The sequence below is a fragment of the Trichosurus vulpecula genome, chromosome 4 (assembly GCF_011100635.1).
Source record: "Trichosurus vulpecula isolate mTriVul1 chromosome 4, mTriVul1.pri, whole genome shotgun sequence".
NCBI lineage: Eukaryota > Metazoa > Chordata > Mammalia > Diprotodontia > Phalangeridae > Trichosurus > Trichosurus vulpecula.
The window spans coordinates 395792867-395816197 of record NC_050576.1 but is presented as its reverse complement, the minus strand read 5'-3'; the positions used below and the strand labels follow the sequence as shown (position 1 = coordinate 395816197).

At 36.3% G+C, this 23331-nt stretch overlaps 1 pseudogene; it reads left to right on the top strand.

The window, feature by feature from the left end:
• The first annotated feature begins 620 nt into the window (after nt 1–620).
• On the top strand, nt 621–22328 carry LOC118847311 (annotated as a pseudogene).
• The last annotated feature ends 1003 nt before the right edge of the window (nt 22329–23331 follow it).

Here is a 23331-nt window from a genome sequence, read left to right as displayed (position 1 = left end):
TAAGCTCTTCTAGTTCTTTTTGGGCCTGAGAACAAAATACATTTTTTTTTGATGCTTCACATGCAGCCACTTTGACACTGTTGTCAAATAGTTTGAGCCTGATTCTCCCTGACACTATAGTAACTTCCTTTGGTCAAGTTCTTTTTTTTCCTTTTTTTTTTTTTGCTCATTTTTCCTATTTTGTGGCTTGGTATTTTTCTCTGAGAGTTGGGTTCTGGTCCTTCACTGTCCCAAGTTTTTTTTTTTTCCTGGGACTCAGGGTCTTGATTCTGCATTTCACTGGGCTTCAGGGCCTAGCTGCTTGCTTTCACTGAAGGATAGGCTTCCCTTCTGGCTTGTACTGGGAGATGGTGGCCTTCCAGTTGGTCTCCCTTGGGTGTGAGGTTTTGCTACTGGCCTGTCCCAGCTTCTCTGCTGATTTACTATGGAAAGACTCTGGAGTCTCTGCTGGCTGGCCCTGGGGGAGGGATCTTGTTTCTGGTTCACCCCAGGGGCAGGCCCTACTTCTGGGTAGCTATGGAAACAGGACCTCTCTGGTAGAGAGCCCCAGGGGTATGGTCTTGCTACTGGGCTGCCTCCACACTGGCAGGCCCTGGGGAGGGCCTCAGTACTAGTTAGCAATGGGTCGTAGGGCTTTGATGGTGGCTTGTACTGGGCATGGAGCCACTAGGGAGGGGCCTTACTGTGCAGCACAGATTGCTGGCTTGCCTAGGAGACTTCTGAATTGTATGAGGGTAGGTCCTCACTGGTGGATTGCCCCAAGCTTAAACCTTGGTGCAGGCCACCTGCTGTGAGGCCAGAGGCTGCTGTTGCACTCAAGACCTTGCTCCTTGTGAGGCAGAGCTTTCCTTCTGAGCAGTAAGTTGCTTCCCTGCTCCTACATCTGTTCTGAGGCAATTTTCAAGTTGTTTGGAGGGGAATGTTTTGAATTTCACTGTAAAATTCTCACTATGACACAGGCACAATGGTGTTATTAAATTTGAAGTTTTATACCTCAGAAATTGGTAAATGTGAAAAAATTGGGGTTTGACTTATTGCTTTGTTGATTATCTAAAGTATTAGAAAAATGACAATAATGTAGATTAAACTGACAAGTGTGTCTTGTGCACATTTCTTGAGAGACAGTCATTAAACATTTATTAACACACTTCCATCAAATGGTAGCAGCTTCATGAATACTGACCTGAAATCTCCACTGCTTAATGTTGTTCTGTATCCCACCATAACTGTATGATTTTGAATAGGTAGAAAAACCTTTTAATATACAGAGGGACTGAGTCTTCACACTTTTCCTTCTTGAAAACCTCAGGCTGATTAAGTATTTGCTGAACTGCCTAGAAAAAACAATAGTCAATGAAAGTCAATACGAATGCAGGTTCCAAATAGTAAGTACCTTCGTGTCTATCACTGTAATCTTCCTTCATTCAAAGCTTAAATGTTGTTATAATAACTTATACTGGTTATTGTGAACTAATTGTCATGATGAATGTAATCCATAAGGCCTCCTACAGAGGTGGGTCTTTTTATTTGAGATTTTATCCCTTTCATTCCTCATTCTCAAAATCTGTATGAGATGCAAGAATGCCTCAGTTAACTTCTCAAGTCTTAAATCTGGGGAGATCTGTAGATAGATAGATAGATAGATAGATATAGATGATATAGATATATATGCGTGTGTGTATACACACATATATACATACATACATACATACAAGCATATATGTACATGTATATTTATATATATAGATATACACACGTGTGTGTTCATGTATACACGTATATAATATATACATATACTATATGTGTATGTGAATACACATACATACATTTACACACACACACATACACGCACACACACACACACACACAGGCTTCCTCACTTAACAAATGTGGCTACCTACTGAGTCCCATAGACCTTGCATTTTAAAGTATAGGGCCCAGTTATTCTCAAAAAATGAACAGCCATCTTTTCTCATCACCACTAGATAGGAAGTCTATCTCTATCTCTCTTTCTTTTTGTCTCAGTTTGTCTGTCTCTTTGTGTCTCTCTCTGTTTCTTTCATAGATACATGCACATATATAGTCTTTCTCTTCATCACTCACACAAACATAGACATGTATACACACGAGCAAACACACTTACAAACATACACAATTAACCTCACAGACTTTAACCATCAAAAACTGAAATTTCCCCTAATTTAACACTTAGATGTTAGGCACTGCTATCAGATTAATCAACCACAGAATTCAAATTCCAAATAGGGCTCATTTGGAAAAATTGCTCTCAGAGCTGAAAACAGAGTCGGCAATAAAGGACATATGCTGAGGCTTTTTAATGACAATACAGAAACACAGGTGGACCCTGAAAACATGAATGGACTTTAGTCTCCAGAATCAGTTTGTCTGGGCTGAGATCAGGCATCAAAAGAACTATGTTGGAGCAGCCAGTCAATTTTTTGAGTCAAGATATTTAAACAACGGCAAGCTCACACTCACTTTCAAATAAAGCAGTTTGTTGTCAACTAAAGCAGCACCTGGGCCACTTTTTGCTTCCCTCCATTGTTTCCCACTTGTCTTGGAATAACTATATGTAACCTATAAAGCCTTCTTTTGACTATTTTTTAAATTGACCTTCAAAGTATAACTGAAGATTTTACTGGAGACCAATGAGCTAAGTCTGCTTACAAAGCAAGATAGTTATATCTCGCAATCAAGATGACCTTGACCAATAAGGGGGTAAGATTTTGCTGTAAACATCAGGAGCAAAAACAAGTAATTAAACCACAATAAGACCTTGGTTTCAGAATGTATTCCCAGTAAAATATTTATTAATGGCATAGTGCAGCAGGGATAGATTAACAAGACTGACGTGTTAGACAGAGGAAGTAATTCTTCTATAGGATGAGATGTTCTCTTGTAAAGGGATTTCTCCATGAATCTAACCACAGAGATATAGAGAGAAATAGATTAATACATAGAATTAGAAAGGGAAATAGTTATAATCAAATATTATTATCAAAATACTTTTTAAAATAATTTAATTGACTCCAGATTAAGATCCCTGATTAATACCTCATTTTATAATATTATATAAATATGTTAAGTATGAATGGAGACTTCTAATTATCATAAAAAGTCAATTCATTTTTTGTAGGATCTCCAGTTTTCATCCACTCAACTCAATAGCTTCAATCACCAATGCAGAAGTAAATATTTTATGAAAGTAATTATCAGTGAAGGCTGTTACTTCACCTCAGAGAACAGGAGTTCTTAAACTTTTTTGTGCTAGGCATTCCTTTTGCCTCATTAATGTTTTTAAGTACAAATATAATACATAAATCATGAAGGAAATCAATTGTATTGAAATATAGTTCTCAGAATAAGTACTGAAGCTGGGTTCTCTGACTTCAAATCCACTGGACTTTCTACTATACCACATTCTCCAAACCCTGTCATTAATGGATTAAAGATTACTTACTACACAGGTTCTTAATTTGTGTTCTGTGAACTTGTTTTTTCAGAATGTTTTAATTAATTAGTTTCCATTATAATCCTATGTGTTTTATTTTATGAATTTAACAACACTGTTCTAAGAAGGTAACCATAGGTTTCACCAATTGTCAAAGGTGTCTTTGGTGCTTAAGAACCCCTGATGATAGCCTCCGGCCTATAAATACATACCCTACCTGCTTTGTACTTTAATTTCCTCAATTGTAAAATGAAACCATTAACATCCAGGATTAACATCCTTCTACATGAGAATATAGACCAGGTTCACAAAGTGAAGAAGTGTGCCAGACCTGAGGTATAGGTTAAGATTAAGGGAGGCACAGAGATTTTTCTCAACAACTTTAATACAGTATATTTCCATCACAGAAGCTAACACAGCACAGTGTATATCACAAGCATTTAATGAATGTTATGAAGGAATAAATGAATTATTACTTACCTCAGTACTTAAATGTACTATAAGTACCTAACACTGGACACCAAAAAGTAGTTTGAAGACAGGATGCCTAGAGATAACCTAATTGCTATAGCAATCAAATTACCAAGGGGGTACTCTATAGACACTGATGAAATAGTAAAAAAAAAAAATCATTAAAAAAATGAGAATAGCAGGCAAAAATGAAGAAAATAAATAGGGACAAAGCAGAAATAACATTTCTAGACCTCAAACTATAATATGAAGTATCAGTCATTGAAACAATGTGGCATTGGCTAAATAAAAGATAGAGAGAGAGATCAATGGAACAGAACAGACGGGAGATTCAGAAACAAGAGAACCCAATAACTCAGTGTTTCAGAAAGTGGAAAACATAAGTTAACTAGAAAAACCTCTATATTTATAAAATCTACTGGGAAAACTGGAAATGAACCAGTTAGAAATTAGGCACAGTCTAAAACGTCACATGTTATTCCAGAATACATTCTAAATGGATATGCAACCTCAGTATTAAAGATCAAACTATTCAAAAACTAGAAGAAAAACACATCATATACCTCTCATAACTCTAGATAAGAAATGTATTCTTCACCAATTAAGAGACAGGCAATAATAAAAGATAGAATTAATTGGATATGGAAAGGCATTTTGCACAGACAAAATTAATGTACCTAAAATGGAAACAGAAGTGCTCCAATGGAAAAAAAAAACCACTTGTATCAGGTTTCTTTTATAAGAATTTGGTAGCCAAGATTGATATGTGTGTGTTTGTATGTATGTATGTATGTATGTATGTATGCATGTATGTATATGTGTGTACATATGAATTATGTATGTGTATATATGCATATGTGTATGTGTGTATATATACACATGCATATTTATATGTGTAAGTATATGCATGAGTATATTATAGCATGTATTGTATACATATATGATTCAATGATTTTATACTCATATATATGTTTCATATATTAATATATACACATAATTAATTGTCATTCCTTAATAAATAAGTGGGCAAAAACAATGAACAATATGTTTTCAAAAGAAGAACTGCAACATAAACACAATTGCAATAAAAGTGAAAAAAGTCTACTATTATTATTATTAGTCTACTAATAATAAGAAAAATGCAAATCAAAACGGCCCTGAAATTTCATCTCAAACCCTGGAAATTGGGGAGAAAATAGCAGAAAATGGCAAGTCGTTGGTGAAGTTGTAGAGGGACAGATGAATTAATATATTGTTTATGAAACTGTTAAACTATACAGCTTTTGGAAAGCAATTTGAAATTTTGCCAATAAAGCAACTAAAATATCCCTAACCTTTGAACCGGAGACTCCATTAGTAGGCTTCTACTCTAAGAAAGCCGTCAATAAGAAAAAAAGTCCTATATATCTCTAAATATTCATAGCAGCACTTTTGTGATGGCTAAGAATTAGAAACAAAGTAGATGCACAAAGTTGGGCAATGACTAAACAAACTATTGTACATGAATGTAATGGAATATTACTATGCTGTAAGAAAAGATATGTGGGATGAATACAGAAAAGCAAAGAAAGATCTATGTGAAATGATGCAGAAGGAAGTGACCAGAGTTTAGAAAACAACAGTAACTGCAACAGTGCAAGTGGAAAGACAAGCTACATCCCAAAAAATTAAAAGTAAACATAATAAAATTATTATGATAAAACAGGAGCAAAGAGATAAGAGAAGGCACAACCAAGCTACCTCTTCGTGGAGGGGAGGTACACAGGTGTTACATGTCACACTTTTCTTTGGTCTTTTTTATTTTAATTTTGATTATGCTAATTTCCTCTCTAAACAATACTAGTTGGGATATAAACTGGTTCTCTCAAAAGCGGAGAGGGAGGGATCCTTCAAATGACTGTGATAATGCAATAAAGAGAAAATGTTATTTTAAAAAACTAAAACTAAAAACAAAATTTAAAAAAGCTAACTAGAAGTTAATTAAAAGAGCGTGCCTTAGTAAACTCTTAAAACCCTCATGCTTCTATAATTCTATGATTCTAAATTATACAAATCAAATCTCTACATTCTTTTAAAAGTTACTTTTTGGAAGATAATTCTCTATGTTCCTAGCACTTTGATTAATTGTATTTGCCTTACCTCACCTTCGTAAAATACAGATCTGTAACTAGAAATTTTTGCACCTATGACAATTTTAGTTAGAGCAAAAAGGGCAGGAACACTACAGGATCCCACCTCCACTAGAATGTGATCACAAGGCCGTGACAGTCCCTTGTTCCTCTCCATCAGTCATCCAGGACCTCTTTTGCTTACTCACTAAACCACTTTCCCTAAAGCAAAACCTGTTCCATTGTAGGACCTTGGCAAATTCACTTAAAATCTTTGAGCCTCTGCATTCTCATTCATAAAATGAAAAGATTAGACTAGGTTTTCCATAATTTTTTTCCATTTCTCTATTTTATTATTTTCCTCATTTGAGTGAGAAAAACTGAGACCCAGAATGAATTGTATAATGTCACATAACTGTTTAAAGGAATTTATACCTTTTTGGAATTTAAGGAATTATGTTATTTCTCCTGTAAGGCCTTTACCTGCCACTGCGGGATAAAAGGCTTTGTTCCTGATTGAGAAAATTTCAACTATCAGTAAGCATCTTGTTTTTCAACTCATGGACACCACGTGCTTCACCTCTATTTAAAACTAGCCAAGGTTACCAGATCACTTTAAGGTAAAAAATGTTCTATGTTCTCCAGAAACAGTAAGAAAGGCATTAAAACTGACTGTGGAAGATGTGCATATTCCTTTTAAGGAACTGGCAAGTCACTGTCCCACAGATGCCCCATAGATGCCCGAGTGAATAAAGTTTGTTCAAGAACTGGAAGTCAAAGAAATCAATGGAGTTCTTATGACCAAAGTAATACGTGATGATTGGAACAAAATTTGCGACTTCCAAGCCAAGTCCAATGAACTACTCATTGCAAGTTACATAAGAGCAGGTAAGTGAAAAGAAATCGTTGATAATATGGATGAATCGACCTTTATTAAAACAAGTACAGATGGAGTGAACTTCTAATTGATTCTCATGTTCATTCCAAAGCTGTCCCTGGGTAAGAAGGCAAATAGGGGCCAGCTAAGGCTAACCATACCAAGCCCAAGTATTTGCTTTACTTTGCTTCTAACAACCGGCTAAGCTCTTCTTAATTAAGGCAATGGGGCATTCATTGAAGAGAGACAATAGAGAGAAAACATAATATTGCAATAAGGAATACTACACAGTGAGATTTAGGAAAATACTGAAGCCTATGTGGGATGATCTTGGTAATCAGAGGGTAGCATATTACATTCCTTAGGAGACAGGGGGTGGAAGTTGAAATGAGGTGGCAGAAGGCAGGAGGATATACCTGCAGGTTTGCCTAGGTTAGGATCTAGAATGAACAGAAATAGTATACTCTAGTGTACGGTAATTACATGATATTTTCCAGAACGAAATGGATTAAAACAATGATCGGCAGCCTCAGAGCAGTTCTGATATTTTCTTACATAACTGTTCTCCCAATAAATAGTATTTGGAAGAGATTAGAAAGGGTTTCCCCTCTGCTGTATCCACTACAGCACCTGGCCTTTCAAGTTTGGGAGAGAAGACTCTAGCACTTGAGGGGTCAGAAAGGTCTTCAAGTATAAGATGGTGCTTGAGCAGCCTCTTAAAGGCACAAAGTGGCTCCATGGAGTGGAAATTAAAAAGGCATTTGTTAGAAGCATGGGGAACAACTGAGACAAAGGAATGACATGTGTGAGGAACTGAGAGGACCCCTTTTGTCCAGATAACTGAGGGCTAGAGAGACAGTAATGTCCAATGAGGCTAGAAAGAATTAATGCAGTTAGATCTGGGATTACACAAAATACTTTGGCAGAACTGTGGAAGATGGATTGGAGTAGAGAGTATATGGGATGTTTTGTTGCCATAATCTGACTGTGAGGGGATGAGGATCTAACAAAGATAGCAGCTGGATGACTGAATAAAAGGGGTTGGATAGTAGTCAGAGGATGCTCCCATCTTCATTATGCTCACTAAAGGGAAATGGATGCCTCCAGTGGACCAAAGTCGCCCAACCACTCTTCTGTAAGATGGCACTGAAGTTAGAACTTCTTTCTTTACTTGGTCATTGCATTCACTTCTACAATGACTGCTGTGACCCCACCAACAATAGTTGATTTAAGAGCCAGCTGGGGATTGGAGTGGACAGAGAGTAGGACTTAAAATCAGGAATACCTGAGACTGAAACTTGCCTCAGACACATTGACTGTGTGACCCTGGGAACCTAACCCCACTGAACTTTCTTCAGCATCCGGTTCCTAATCTATAAAATGTAGACAAGTATAGCAGCTATCTCACAGGGTTTTTGTGGGGATCCAATGAGATAATAAATGTAAATGGATAAGGATAGAGACTCAACCTGTGATTTCATTGACATAGGGAGCTCTCAGATGAGGAAACTCCATCTATCAAAACAAGTTACCACCTTCTCTGAAACGTATAGCTTTGGAGAGCTGTCTGGGAAATAAGTTAAGTCACTTGTCCAGGGTCACATAACCCATTTGCATTCAAGGTGGGACTTCAACCTAGATCTTCTTTGGGCTGAGGCCATCTCTATGTCCAATATATCAAAGATGTCTTTCATATATATAAAGCACTATACAGATCCTAAATGATGATAGAACTGTCTAATGCTATTATAATTAGAACTGTCAAATGCCATTATAAAAGAGCCAAATTGGCTCTCTGCTGTAACAGTAAACTCTATGGAAAACTTCCTCATTAAAACAACAAAATTTGGAAAAGGAACAAGACAAACTAGTTTGGAGGCATTTTGTTCTCCTTGCTTCAGAATCCTCCCTCTTTGGCACAAAGACTAGACCCTGAAGGCCTATAATTGTTTTTATGAACCTTAGCCCCTCACCATTGCAAAATGAAGCAGCATATGATTTAGCCTCCATAACTTGCTCCAGACCAGGGATGGGAAAGACTCAAGAAACTAACAGAAACACCCCATAGTTTTCAGTCTGGCCTGTAGTCATCTTCAAGTCACTGAGGAACAAAGGAACCATTAGAGTGGTAATGACTTTATGTATCAGGGTAGGGAAGCCAGTATTCCTAAGGGTATTTGGCAATTTTACCCTTTCACACTGTGCCTACACTTTGGATGGCTTCCTCTCAAGAAAATGATGAAGCCATGACTTTATGTTCCAGATGGCTATAACTGATATCCATTTAGATGGAAAGAGGATAACTTGAATTGAATGGAAAATAAATCAAAGATAATTATACTTTTGCAGTAAAAATAATCTCTGCTATAAAGAGGCTTTAAAATAGAAATATAAAATAGTTTTCTCTCAGAGTTGAATAGGTTCTAAAAATGGATTTCTATGGATTTGTGCACTTATATTAGGGACCATAGATCAGAACAAGATACACCCTCACAACACTTTAGGACTCACTGGGACCTCATGGACAATCCCTCAGGACTAATGCTAGAATGATTTTAGCATATATTGGTTAAATGAATGAATGGATTACATGATGTTAAATTATGCTTTAACTACATAGACTAAAGAATAATCACAACAAACTCTTTCAGGCACAACCTGGATACAAGAGATTGTAGACATGATCCAAAACTATGGCAACATAAAGTGCCATTGAGTTAATACATATGATAGGCACCCTTTTATTGAGTGGAATAATTTCCACCCTTATTAACTGGTAAGTTTGTTCAACTGCAGTTGGATTGACTTAGCGTTAGGGCACTGGGGATTTTCCTAACACTCCCTATACCAACAGAGGTTGTCACTTTCTCTGTAAAGTTTTGTTGCCCAATTCATTGAGAGTTTAAGTATGTAACACAACTATCATGTGTCGTAGCAGGGACTTGAACCAGGGTCTTCTGCGCCTTGAGGCTCCCATATTTCCCTGGTTCTACAAACTACTTTCTGCCTTGTGGTTTTACACTTACATTAGGGAACAGATAATTCTCTGCTGGTTTGTATCATACATACCACTAAAGCGGATACCGGTATTGCTGGTAAATCATCTTCAGATCAAAAGATGTATGTATTATATGAAAGTGCTTTCCAAATCTTTATGTACGATATAAATGTTACCTAATGTTTTCTTTTCTGGATGGAGTACAGAGACAGCCAAAAATAACCCATCTCTTTATATTCACTAAAACTTCTTTGTCACATCCAATTTCAGATTTTCATGAGACATTAACACAAAAGTTACACACCTGAAGAAAGCAGTAAAAATTTGAATGATACTGCATTGTTTTCCAGGTCTGGACCTTGCTATGAAAATGCCTTCTCCAAGAACACTGAAGACATATCTCCCTGTCCAGTTGTTACCACCATCCTTCTGGAAACAAAATATAAAAGTAAGATCAGCCAATAGTTCATATCTGCCTTGTTTTGTATCACCTTTTTTTCTAGAGGACATCAAATAATTCTTTTTGAAAAGAAACATCTAATGGATTTCAATGTTAAGCAGCTGTGCCTTGACAAAACAAAGGGATGCATTTAATTTTCATCTTTTTCTGCGTACTGAGAGGGGAGTTCTCTAGTGAGCAGACAATGAGGAACGGGAATACCCTTATCTGGGAATTCTTATACCAGAGAAATCATTGGGCCAGTCCATATCTCTTGACTTTTGTGGAGCAGGCCTTTGTGGACATTTGTAATAGCTATTTCAAAAGTAAGACATAGTGAGTTTCCCACCTTATTTAGTTATTAATTTTTTAATTAATAAGCATTTCTTTCCTCTACATCTGACCTCCCACTTCAATGAGAAAAACAAAAACACATCTTATGACAAATATGCATAATTAAGCAAAATAAATCCACACATTGGCAGGTTGAAAAAATATGTCTCATTTAGCATATTTAATCCATCATGTATCTGTCAAGAATTGAATAGCATTCTTCATCATCAACCCTCTGGAAATGTGGTAGATCATTTACACTGGTCAGCTTTCTTAAGATTTCCAGCTTATTCACATTTATTATATTGTTATACCATTAGGGCTCCTCCTTGCTTCTGCTGATTTCATTCTGAATCAGTCCAAAAAAGACTTCCCAAGTTCATTTGAAAACTCCATTTCATCATTTCATGTGAAAAAACTAGTATACTATTCCTTTATATATATTTCTTTGTTCAACCAATCCTCAAATGATGGAACAACCTAAGCTTCCAATTTTTAGCCACTACAAAGAAAAGTGGCTTTAAATGTTCTTAACCAAACAAACAAGAGGGGAAATTACAAAAGGTAAAATATATAACTTTGATTACTTGAAACTGAAAAACTTTTTCACAGACAAAATTATTGCACCTGGGATAAAAAAAAGGAAAGGGGCCAAAAGAGAAAAAAAAACTATCAGTTTTTTCTATAAAAGGCTTGGACTCCAAGATACATAAAAAATTAGTAAATATTAAATAAATAGCCATTCTGTAATAGATCTGTGGTCAAAAGATATGAATTCTTAAAAGAATTACAACATATTCATAACCACATGAAGGATTCCTCTAAATCACTAATTATAAAAGAAATGAAAATCAAAATAACCCTGAGATTTCACTTCATATAATGCAATTTAATAAAAATGACCAAACATGGGAATAGTTAAGGTGGGAAGCACCATGCAAGGATAGGCAGTTTTGTAGTGGTACAACCATTTTGGAAAGCAAATTGTCCAAATTGATGAAAAAGTCCATATGATTTGAACAAAGAACTACAATACGGACCTTTTATCACAAGGAAGCCATCAGTAAGAGGAATATTCTCATATACATCAAATAATTAGTAGCAGTAATTTTTATGATAGCTAAGAACTGGAAACAAAGTAGATGCTCATCAGTTGGGAAATGGCTAAACAAATTGTGGTACATGAATATAATGGAATATTATTATGCTGTAAGAAAAGATGAATAGGATGAAGGCAGAGAAGCATAAAGGGATCTATATGCACTGATGCTGAGTGAAGTAAGCAGAGACAAGACAAGAAGATATAGAGTAAGTCAAACAATGTAAAAGAAAAAAACTACAAACTTAAAAATCAAAAGTAAATGAAACAAATATATGACGATCTAACAGTGCACAAAGCAAGCACATCACCAAGGCATTCCTTTGTGGACACAGAAGGTAGTCAGGAGTTATATATCATACATGTTTCTGGACTTATTAAATATATTTATCAGTTATGCTGATTTTTTTCCTCTCAAAAATGCTTTTTTAATATAGCATGGTATATCGCCCATATGATACCCACAGCGGCTGCTACAACTGTGCCTGCATATTTCCAGGTTTGAATTGCAAGATATAACAGACTGTCTTCACTGAAGAGGAAACCAAGACATTTATTCCGACACCAGAAAGCCAAATCCATTACAGCAACAAAGAAATCTATACCCATCACCAATGCACGGGACACCTCCATCCCCAAGCCTTCCCTCCATCGGGCCTTCCCACAAAAAACTCCCTTAAGCAAAATCACTCCCTTTCTCACTCATGCTACCTGCTTTCTTCTCTCTGCCTGCCTCCTCTTTCTCCAAGTTCCAACTCCCTCCATCTCTCTCCCAGCTCTGACTCATTCCAACTTCCTGCTCCACCCTTTCACCAAGCTCCTAACACCACAGGCTCCATGTGACTGAAACTCATGTGACTGAGACTCATGTGACTCAGGCAGGTCACATGAGTCTATTAATGGATGGGCAAGATCTTCCCATTTCCATTAACAATACATTAACAATATACATTCTAAAAGGAGGAAAGGAAGGGATACTTGGAAAAACTATGATAATGTAAGAAAAAGAAAATATTAATAAAACCTTATTTTAAAAACCTCAGAGTACAAAGTGGGAATAGAAAGAATCTACTGGTCATCTCCAGAATGAAACCCATCAGAACCAAATTCAGAGCATCCAGGCGAAAAATGTTAAAATCCTACAAGCTTCCACAAAGAAAGAAAACAAAAGAGCCACAACCAGATCACACACAATTTAGCAGCCAACTCAATAAACGAATGGAAAGCTTTGAATGTGATATTACAGAGGGCAAAAGAGTAGGCTTACAGCCAAGAAAAAATTACTGAATAAAGAAGTATTATCATACTGGGGGGAAACAAACCTTCAATGAAATAGAGGAATTCTAACTATTCTTGGTGAAAAGACTAAGTTGAAGTTCAAACACAGGAGTTAAGAAGAACACGAAAAGGTAAATATGAACTTGGTGGCACAGTACATAGAGTGGCAGGCCTGAAGTCAGGAAGACTCATCTTCCTGAGTTCAAATCTGACTTCAGACACTTACTGGCTGTGTGACCAGTAAGCAAGTCACTTAACCTCGTTTGCCTCCATTGCCTCATCTGTAAAATGAACTGGAGGAGGAAATGGCAAACTACTTCAGTATCTTTTCCAAGAAAACCCAAAATGAGGTCATGAAATTCAGACAAAAGTGGAACAACTGAACAACAAAAAAATTAATAATTATAACTAAACAGGGATAAACTGCATATATTCTAATATGGGAAGATGATGAATATGCCCCCTCTGAACATTATCTGGGGTATTAGAAGGAATCAAAGTACAGGGAATGTCTTCATGACTTTATGTTATGTCTTCACAAATTTAAAAGAAGAGTGAAAAGGAAGAGTAAGAGAATTATCTGGGTGGGAAGGGAAGAGGTGGAGAGAAAAGAAGGTTAGGGAAAATTTGCTCACAAGTCTCTGCAAACATTTTCATCTTTTTTAATAACTTAATTGATCTGATGGGCATGGAGTGGAAGTTCAGAATTCTTTCAGTTCACAATTCTCCACTGTTACTGACCTGTGACATTGTTCTTTCATATGGCTATTGATAGCTTAATTTGTTTCCTTGAGAATTGTTGGCCCATTATCAGTTGTTCCAATCCAATTTAAAAAGGAAATGTGATGTAGCTGAAAAAAGTATTAGAATATGAAATCAGAAGAGACCTCAGTGCAAATACTGACACTCGTAAGCATTGTGACCATCCGAAAATTCTCTGAATCTCAGTTTCCTCATCAGTAAATTTAAGATAATAAAACCTATAATACTTCAAGCATTTACTTCATAGTGTGGTTATAAGGACTGAATGAGATAATATATGTAAAGAACTATGTAAAGGCCAGCTATTATCATTATTGTGCTACCTATAAGTTCAAGTCCAAAAATATGTGTTTATAGTTGTCAGAATTAAAACTTCCTCTAAAAATGCTATAACTTTCACAAAACCTAGAGCTGGAAACAACCTCAGAGATCATATCTTGTAATCCCCAGGAACTGTTCCTCTGAGGCTGAAAGGGGTAAAATAACTTGCAGAAGTCCCCCAGATAATGAGTCTGAGATAGACACAGTGTTATTTTCACTCAACCACATAGCATGGAAGAAAATAAAAAAATTCACAGAGTAATATATGGATGATGGAAAGAATTGGGCAGGGATACAAGGAGAAGGAAAAAGATCTCAAAATGATGTAACATTTTCATTGCAACATCTCGTTCAGAAGGGTATGACTATTTCCTTTTTGCTGTTGGGATATCAGAGGCTCAGAGGAGTTTTGTGACTTGTCCAGAGCCACAGACGTATAGACCATGTAGGAGCTGAGATTCAAAACCCAGTTTCCTAATTCTGAGTCTGGCTCTCTTTCCAATTAGTCATCCAGTCGTTAGAAATAAGAGGCTGCTGGAGCAGCAGAAAACAGGATAACAGCCTTTCTTAGAAAAGAAAAATAAAGATGTTTTTCACTGGAGTGTGAGGACTGGCTTCATCCCTTCATTGCTAATTCATTAAGAATCAAAGTGGTCAGCCGGTGACACAGTGGATAGAATGCCAGGCCTGGAGTCAGGAAGACACATCTTCCTAAGTTCAAATCTGGCCTCAAACACTTACTAGCTGTGTGACCCTGGGCAAGTTACTTAACTGTTTACCTAGAGATGAGTTTCCAAATCTATAAAATTAGTTCCAGAAAGAAATGGCAAACCACTCCAGTACCTTTGCCAAGAGAACTCCAAATTGCGTCACAAAGAGTCAGACATGACTGATAAAGACTGAACGACAAAAACAGAAAGTCAAAGCAGATAATCGAACTAAATTATGACATATACATATGGGTATGAATACAGGGAGGATGAGGAGGGTAACACCTCCTGCCCTCTTACCAAGCAATACTCCCACCTTCATCTCCAGATGAATTCATGGTGGAGAAATGAAGTTAGATTTCTAACTTCTAAGTCCTTCATCTCTCCTCTGCCTCATATTAAATAGAGTCCTACTGGGATGAAAAGAAATGGTTTCCCTCTCAATTTTTTTTTCTCAGTGACATTCATTGTCTCCACTTCTATCTACATCCATTGCAGATCATCTATGTGGCAAGAAATGCAAAAGATAGCGTGGTGTCTTACTACCACTTCTCAAGAGTGGTTAGTATCCTACCAAGACCAGGTACCTTACAGGAGTTCACAGAGAAATTCCTGAATGGAAGAAGTGAGTAAACATAGATCTGTGGTCACCTGATTCCCTCCTCACCTGATGTCAGCACTAAACAAGGGTGGAGGTTTTATTTGCACTTGTCTATGTTTTTCAGTAATAAAATCAGAATTCCTCAAAAATATGATACTCCATATAACTGAGAGTAGTAAAAAATATTTATATCATCTTTTCCAAAGCAAACTGCTTTTTTAATGATTGAGCACATAACATGAGCAGAACACTGAAGCATGACACTGTGTAGTGGGATTGGGAGAGCAGAATTTACGTCTTCTAGAATTACTCAATGTATCCCAAATGGTTCATGTCCATATTGATGAAGAAATTACTCAATTCTTTCATATTTTCAGGTCTATCAGCATATAGTTTTGTGTAATAGGTTCTGATTAAGCTTTTTATTTCTTCTGGATTTTTTTGTTTTGTTTTCATACAAACCTGGTTTGGAGGTTTTGTTTGTTTCTCAGTTAATTTGCTTTTATTTCACTTTGTCCATTGGCTATTTTGTTGATTTGGTTTTCTACTCCCTTCTATTTTAATCAAATTGGCTAAAGATTTGTCAATTTTAGTAGTTTTCTCAAAGAACCAGCTTTTAGATTCATTTATTATTTCTATAGTCTTTTTTAGTTTGTCTTTTTCCATCTAGTTTTTAATATATCCTCTTTAATGCTCTTTTAGGGGGCTTGTTTGTTTTCAAACTTCTAAATTCATATTTAATTCATCAATCCTTTCTTTTTCTATTCCGTTAATGTCTTTTTCTAAGAATACGATTTCCCCCTGAGAACTGCGGTAGCTCCATCCCAGAAATTTTAGTATGTTGTTGCATCATTACCATTTTATTTCATGTAATTATTCTTTCTGTTATTTGTACTTTGACCTACTTATTATTTAAGACTATTTATTTAAGTTCCCATACTGTAAGGATTAAACTAATTCCATTATTAATTAATTAATTCCAAAATTATTTCTGGGTAATTTAATCATTTTGTTAATAATGCTGACATCTAGCCATCTCTCTTAGATCAAAGACCCCTAATGGTGCTAGGCAAATAGTTTATATACCCTTCAAAAAGTAGGGGTTCTGGAGGGGTGGCAATCAATTCTGACTGGTTATCACAATGAGAGGTAGGCCATATTAAAATGAACATCATGGGGTACATGACCTGTATCACCCAAATCTTGACTTATCAATTTCCATTATCACCTATTATCTGACAAAAGTCCCAGACCTGTCTGAGCAAACACAACAAGAAGGAAAATACCTATTAGCCCAAACTTAGAATTTCTTCTATTGTCTTTTTAGATCTTAGCCTGGGTAAATCTTTAAGAGAGATTTCGCATATTGGTTGGTTTGTGGATGGGGAAGTAGAAAAGGGGAAAAGTCTTGACCCTGTTTCAACAATTAGCTATTAAATAAAAGAGAGAAATAATTAATTTCTCACACTATTAGTCTTTGTATGTTTTGTGGTTCCTGAACTAATTACTACTTTTATTGTGGTATGGTGTGTAAAAGATATGTGTACAATTTCTGCCTTTTTATTAATGCCCTGATACATAGTCAATTTTACATATACACCGTGTGTGTGTGGTATATGTGTGTATATATTCATATTATTATAAAAGTGTGTATATATAAATGTATATGCATGCATATACATATATACTTCAGCAGTGAACTTTGTTCTAGTTTCTCCAAAAGTTTGTTCAATTCTATACTTTCCTTTTTTCACCATTTTGTTAGACTTATCCAACAGAGAAGACCTTTGAAATCTTCTGTCATTATTATGTTATGGTCTAAGTTTTCTTGCAGTTTAGTCACTGTTTATTTTATGAATTTAGAAGCTTAAGAATTCAGAGCACATGTGTTTAATGATAATTTTGGTGGATTGTCCATGGCTCATCTCAGCATAAGTTAGTGTGCTTGTTCTCAAAGATGTGTTGTTTTTTGTCTGATACTCTGATTGGAATTCCTGCTTTTTTGGATTCACCAAATGCATAGGAAATTTTTTCTGGCTTCTAATTTTATCCCAGATGGATGGAGTGTATATATGTGTGTGTATGTGCATATATATGTGAATATATACATATATATATACATATATGTTGGTGCATATTGGTGTTGAATGGAGCCAATGAAGTGCCACCATAGAATAGATTGCTTTGATATACATAGCACCTGAAAGTATAGATTTCCTGTACCTCTTCTTTTAAAAAAGAGTATTACATATTGTGTGTTCTGACTGATCGTATGATTTCACTGGTTTAGGGAATTTTCAGGGAGGAAATTCATCTACCAATTTAAACCAGCAACTTTTCTGTAACAATTACTCTTAAAGAGCTGTGTAAGGCAGCTATGCCCAGGCACACAGTAAGATTTGACCAAATTTTTCTAATTTTAAGGCACAATCTCTATTTATACAGTGTGATATTACTTTTCTAATTAAACATAAATGAATACATGTGCATTAACATACAAATACATATGTATATGTAGTTATCTGTACACTTATGTATGGATCCTTCTTTCTGCTACAAAAATGATCTCTACTGTGATCTTTGTCTACTTGAAATTGATAATCCAGTCTCCCTGCTTATCTTTTCCTTTTACAGACAGGAGGTAAACAGCAGACCCTGAGCACCCACTCTGTCAGATGGAATTTGAATCGTGGATGTTAACTGCTCTCTCACTCTTTCCATTCACCTCCAGTGCTCTGGGGTTCCTGGTATGATGATGTGAAGGGAAGGGAAAGTGGGATAAAAAGGACAAACACCCCATTCTTTACCTGTTCTATGAAGACATGAAAGAGGTGGGTAACAGAGTGAATGTCCATGCACCCAACAATGCTTGCTGCAGAATCTCAGAATCAAAGAGTAAAAAGGGACCTCACAGGCCAGAGAGTCCAAGGATCCCATTGCAATGGCTCTGACAGACTTTCATTCAACCTTTTCTTGAACACTTCTCGTGAAGGAGAACAGAGGAATCCCTAACAAGACCCATTCCACCTTTCAATAGCTCCAATTGTTAGGAAAGTTGTTTACATCAATCTTGTATCAGTCTATCCATAATTGCCCCTGCTGGTCTCTGTTCTGCCTTCTGGGATAATGTACAATAAATTAAATCCATCTTCCAAGATAGTCAATCAGACACATAATCTCAGCTATCATTTCTGTTCCTAAATAGAAATGTCTTCAACTAATTTTTATAGGATATTGTCTTCCTGTAAAAGGAAGCTGCCTTCATCAAGGTCATGTTAGGACTCTGCAAGGTATTATTGAGATTTCTCAACACATGCCTCTGAGGTAAATATTTTATTTACATAATTTTTGATTCATTGTCTTCTCAATTCATTTACTCATGGCAAATTTATTAGTGTATTGGCCAAGTTTTTTTAACAATAAATCTTTTATTGCATGGTAAAATTTACCTTAGTCCAATGCTCAGGTCTCAAATCATCTCTAATGACTTTCAGTTATTTCTTGTTCTACTCCCTATATCACTTATCCTTACAATCCTTGGCTTCTTTAATGACTCAACTTCATGTACAATCTCTTCCAGGAAGCCCTTCCTGAATAGTTCTTTCTATGTTCTCGTTTTTCTCCAAATTACAAATGGTTGAATTAATTAATGAAAAAGCATTTACTTTTTTACATATAGAGTGAAGTTTATTTAAAGATATTCTTTGTAAACAATGCACAACTTATAAAGAAAGACCCTGAGTAAAAATGTCACTAAGCTGGTGGCATCATTGGTCCTGGCTAGGGCAAGCTTGGTCAAGTGGAGGGAAACAATCTTAGGGCTGTTCTATTTACTTTATGCCATTAGACCTTCCAGAGGAAGCCAGCGGAGACCAGACCTCAGAGAAGGAAACAGAGAGATTGGCAGCCTAGGCAGTGACCAGACAGATCCTGCTTGATTGAGCTAATGATGCTAAAGATATAACCAACAACTCTCCCACAGAAGGACAGTGACCCACCACTCTAATCATCCAAGTCTACTTTTGGGGATTGTCTTATGCAGTCCTTCTCCCTGGACCTCTAGCCACAAACATCTTTGGACAATGGTAGAAACCAGAGGACCAGGGACTAGAATTAGCTAATGATCAAATAAATCATCTCCTACAAGGAGATTGAGGACCCACTGGGTCAAATAAATCAGGCCTACCTCCTGGAGTTTACTTATGCACCATGAAATGATCTGAGGTGTGTGCACGTGCATATGTGCATATGTGCACGTGTGAGTGTGTCTGTGTGTGTACTCTAGTTCCCCATGTTCCTCACTTGTATAGAGTGAAGCTGATTTGAGACAGAGTTTAACTATTACCCTGAGCATTAATTCAAAAGCTAGTCCCTCTTATGAATGCTCCAGAATTGGGGAGACTGGATGAGGGCTGTCCCAACTGCACTGAGTGAGCCCAACTGGCCCTACGACCTCCATACACATAAAGGACCACAACAAGGATTGAGGATACTATTGACCTTCGTGATGAGAGGGATGAGAGGAATGTCACCTGAGTAACAAAAATGGTACTGGGAGAGTCTCCTGACCTCTTTTTTTTAGATTCTTAAAATAAGCCAGTTGGGGAGATCAGGAATAAATCATTCTCTCTTTAAAGCTGAAGACAATTAAATGAAAAAACATTCAGTGAGATTTTACTAGTGACAGGCACTGTTCTAAGTACTGGAGTTACAAAGAGAAGAATCAAAACACCCTCCTCTCAAGAAGTTCATGATCTAATTGGGGGCAGAAGGATAAGGGTTGGGGAGAGAACATATAAAGGATATTTCTGCTATAAGGCAATTGGCAAGAGGAAAAAAACTAAGTGTGCATGAAATATAAAGACACTGTTCAGATAAAGATTTCATCCATGACACTGCTATTGCCTTCCATCTGAGAATAACTCCCACACTGAAATGTATCTATGCGTGTATACTGTTGTTGTTCAGTCATTTCAGTTGTATCCAATTCCTCTTGACCCCATTTTGGGTTTTCTTGGAAAAGATACTAAAGTGGTTCTCTATTACCTCTCCAGCTCATTTGATAGCTGAGGAAACTGACTTACCTAGGGTCATACATCAAGTAAATGTCTGCAGCCAGATTCGAACTCAGAAAGATGAGTCTTCCTGGCCCACTACTCTATCTACTCTGTCACCTAACTACTCCTGTATGTGTGTATATATACATATAGATAGATAGATAGATAGATAGATAGATAGATAGATAGACAGATAGACAGATAGATATAGATATATATACACACACATACACACATATATATACATGTACATATATATGCACACATAGATATATACACATATACACATACACATATATAAATAAAACAAAGCATATGGTGGTTTACCATATATATGTATGTATATATATGTGGGTTATATACATATACATGGCATGTGTCTGTGTGCATATATCATATTTTACCATTATGGTAAAAGCTAAGCAAGGCAACAAATATTTATTCTGCATGCTTATTATTTGCCTGGCATTATGCTAAGTACTAGTAATACAAATAGAACTAAAAACCACTGTCCCTACCCTCAAGGAATTTTCATTCTAATAGGAGAAAACAACACATAAAAGGAAGCTGGAAAGGAAGGGAACAACTTAGAGAAATTCTGGAAAGTCAAATGTAGAACCAAGAGGGGAAGGAAGATGTGGCTGCCTGGATAATTCCTTAAAATTCAGGTTATATTCAGGGAGGAATAAACCAATTAGAAGAAAGGGCCAAAGGAATCGAGTATACTCCTAGTGTGAGAAATTCTGCGGAGAATGCGAGGTGCCAGGGTGTGGAGGTTTCTGTGGCATCATAAAAAAGATGACAGAGCCAGGAGTAGAACCTGAAGAAGATTATCAGGCTCATAAGCACACAACAATTGCTTACTGGTTACTCTACCCACATCTGCTATCTGTGTCACCTTGTGGATGTCATTTATCCTCATTTTGCCTTAATTTCCTTATCGATAAAATAAAGCAATCGGATAAAATGAGGTTCATTATGGCTAGGTCTACAATCCTATGACCTTATTTACACATATGGCAGGATGCTATGAACTTATACAAGGTCCTACCTATTTTTTGTTTTTACTTGGCTTCTCCTCACCTAGAACCCAAAGCAGGAAATCCAGAAGATTTTAAAGTTCCTAGAGAAGGACTTGTCAGAGGAAATTCTCAATAAGATCATCTATCACATCTCTTTTGATATCATGAAGGAAAATCCCATGGCAAACTATATCACCTTTCCTAGAGCCACAAAGGACCAGTCCATTTCCCCATTCATGAGGAAAAGTGAGTGAGGTACATGTTCTAAGTTTTAAGTTCTATGAGAAGGCAAACCTCAGTACATACTAATTCTGATTTGTTTCAGAATTGTCTTATGTGGCATGTCATGGAGATAACACTGCAGAAGGCACAGTAGAATTAAGTCAGGAGATCAGCTATTGCCCTAATCAATAAATGACTGTAAGTGAGTTCTCTGTTTACTAACTTCTTAAGTGGGGATAATTTTACCTTGCTCATCTAAATCATAGGGTCATAAAATGGGACAAGATAAATGGAATACATTTTGTGTACTGAAAAATGCTATAAAAATTTATGCTGCTATTAGAACTCATATATTCAGGTCAAAGGTATTCCTCTGTAATTCTAGAAAAGTAAAGTTTATGTTCTCACCCATTCATTCAGAGGCTATATGAATGTGTGGCATTTTGGGGGTTTCGTTCTGTTTCAGGAATGCCAGAGGACTGGAAGAACCATTTCACTATTTTCCAGAGTGAGAAATTTGAGGAGGATTATAAAAAGAAGATGGATTTTTCACACTGAGATGTAAGGCAGGAAAGGATAGAAACTCACCTGAAATTGTCGCTGGACTTTTCTTCCATTAAACCTCATGGACACATGTACATCAAACCATGAAAATCTTTTACTTTCCTGCCCTATCTACCTACATTGTAATGCCTCAGCAATCAATCAATTAGTAAGCTTTATTAAGCACCTACTAATACATGCCAAGCACTATCTGAAACACTGGGGATAAAAGACAAAATAGACTCAAAGAGTCTGCAGTCAAGTAAACTTAGAGGAGATAATTATGTGTCTATACACTCACACAAGCACATCTATATGTTTATACATGGTGTGTGCATATACATGCATATATGTATACAAACATATCTTCAGTTTCTCAACTGGCATTTATTAAGCATTTTCTATGTTTTAAGCACTGTGCTAATTACAAAAGAGAAAAAAGGAAGGGGAGAAAAGTGGTCTCTGCTCTCAATGAGGGGAAGGTCTACCAAGGGAGACAACACAAAACAACTTTGTACAAACGAGATACATTCAGAAAAAATAGAGATAATAAGCAGGAAGAGGCAGTAAGATTGGCTTTGGAAAAGATTCTTGCAGAAGATATGACTTCAACTGAGACTTGAAGGAAAGCAAGAAAAACAGCAGACAGAGAGGAGGAAGTAGAGAGTCACAGAAATGATCCAGCATGAGAATGCATGAAGTCAACCAATAAAAAGATAAACCATTTATTAATTTGATTTAAACAAAGAAACAAGAAAACCAAAATCTTTGTGAAAAAATAAAAGGTGTGAATTCATCACCAATAAAGGGAAAATTAAGTCAATTATTAAGATTTCTTTTGCCCAATTATATGACAATATCTCTGACAGTCTAAGTGAAATAGGTGGATATGTACAAAAATATAAATTACACAGATTAACAAAAAAAGAGATAGAGTACTTAAATAATGCCATGTTAGAAAAAGAAATTAAAGAAGCCTCAATGAACTCTGTAAGAAAAAAATTTCAAGGGACAGATG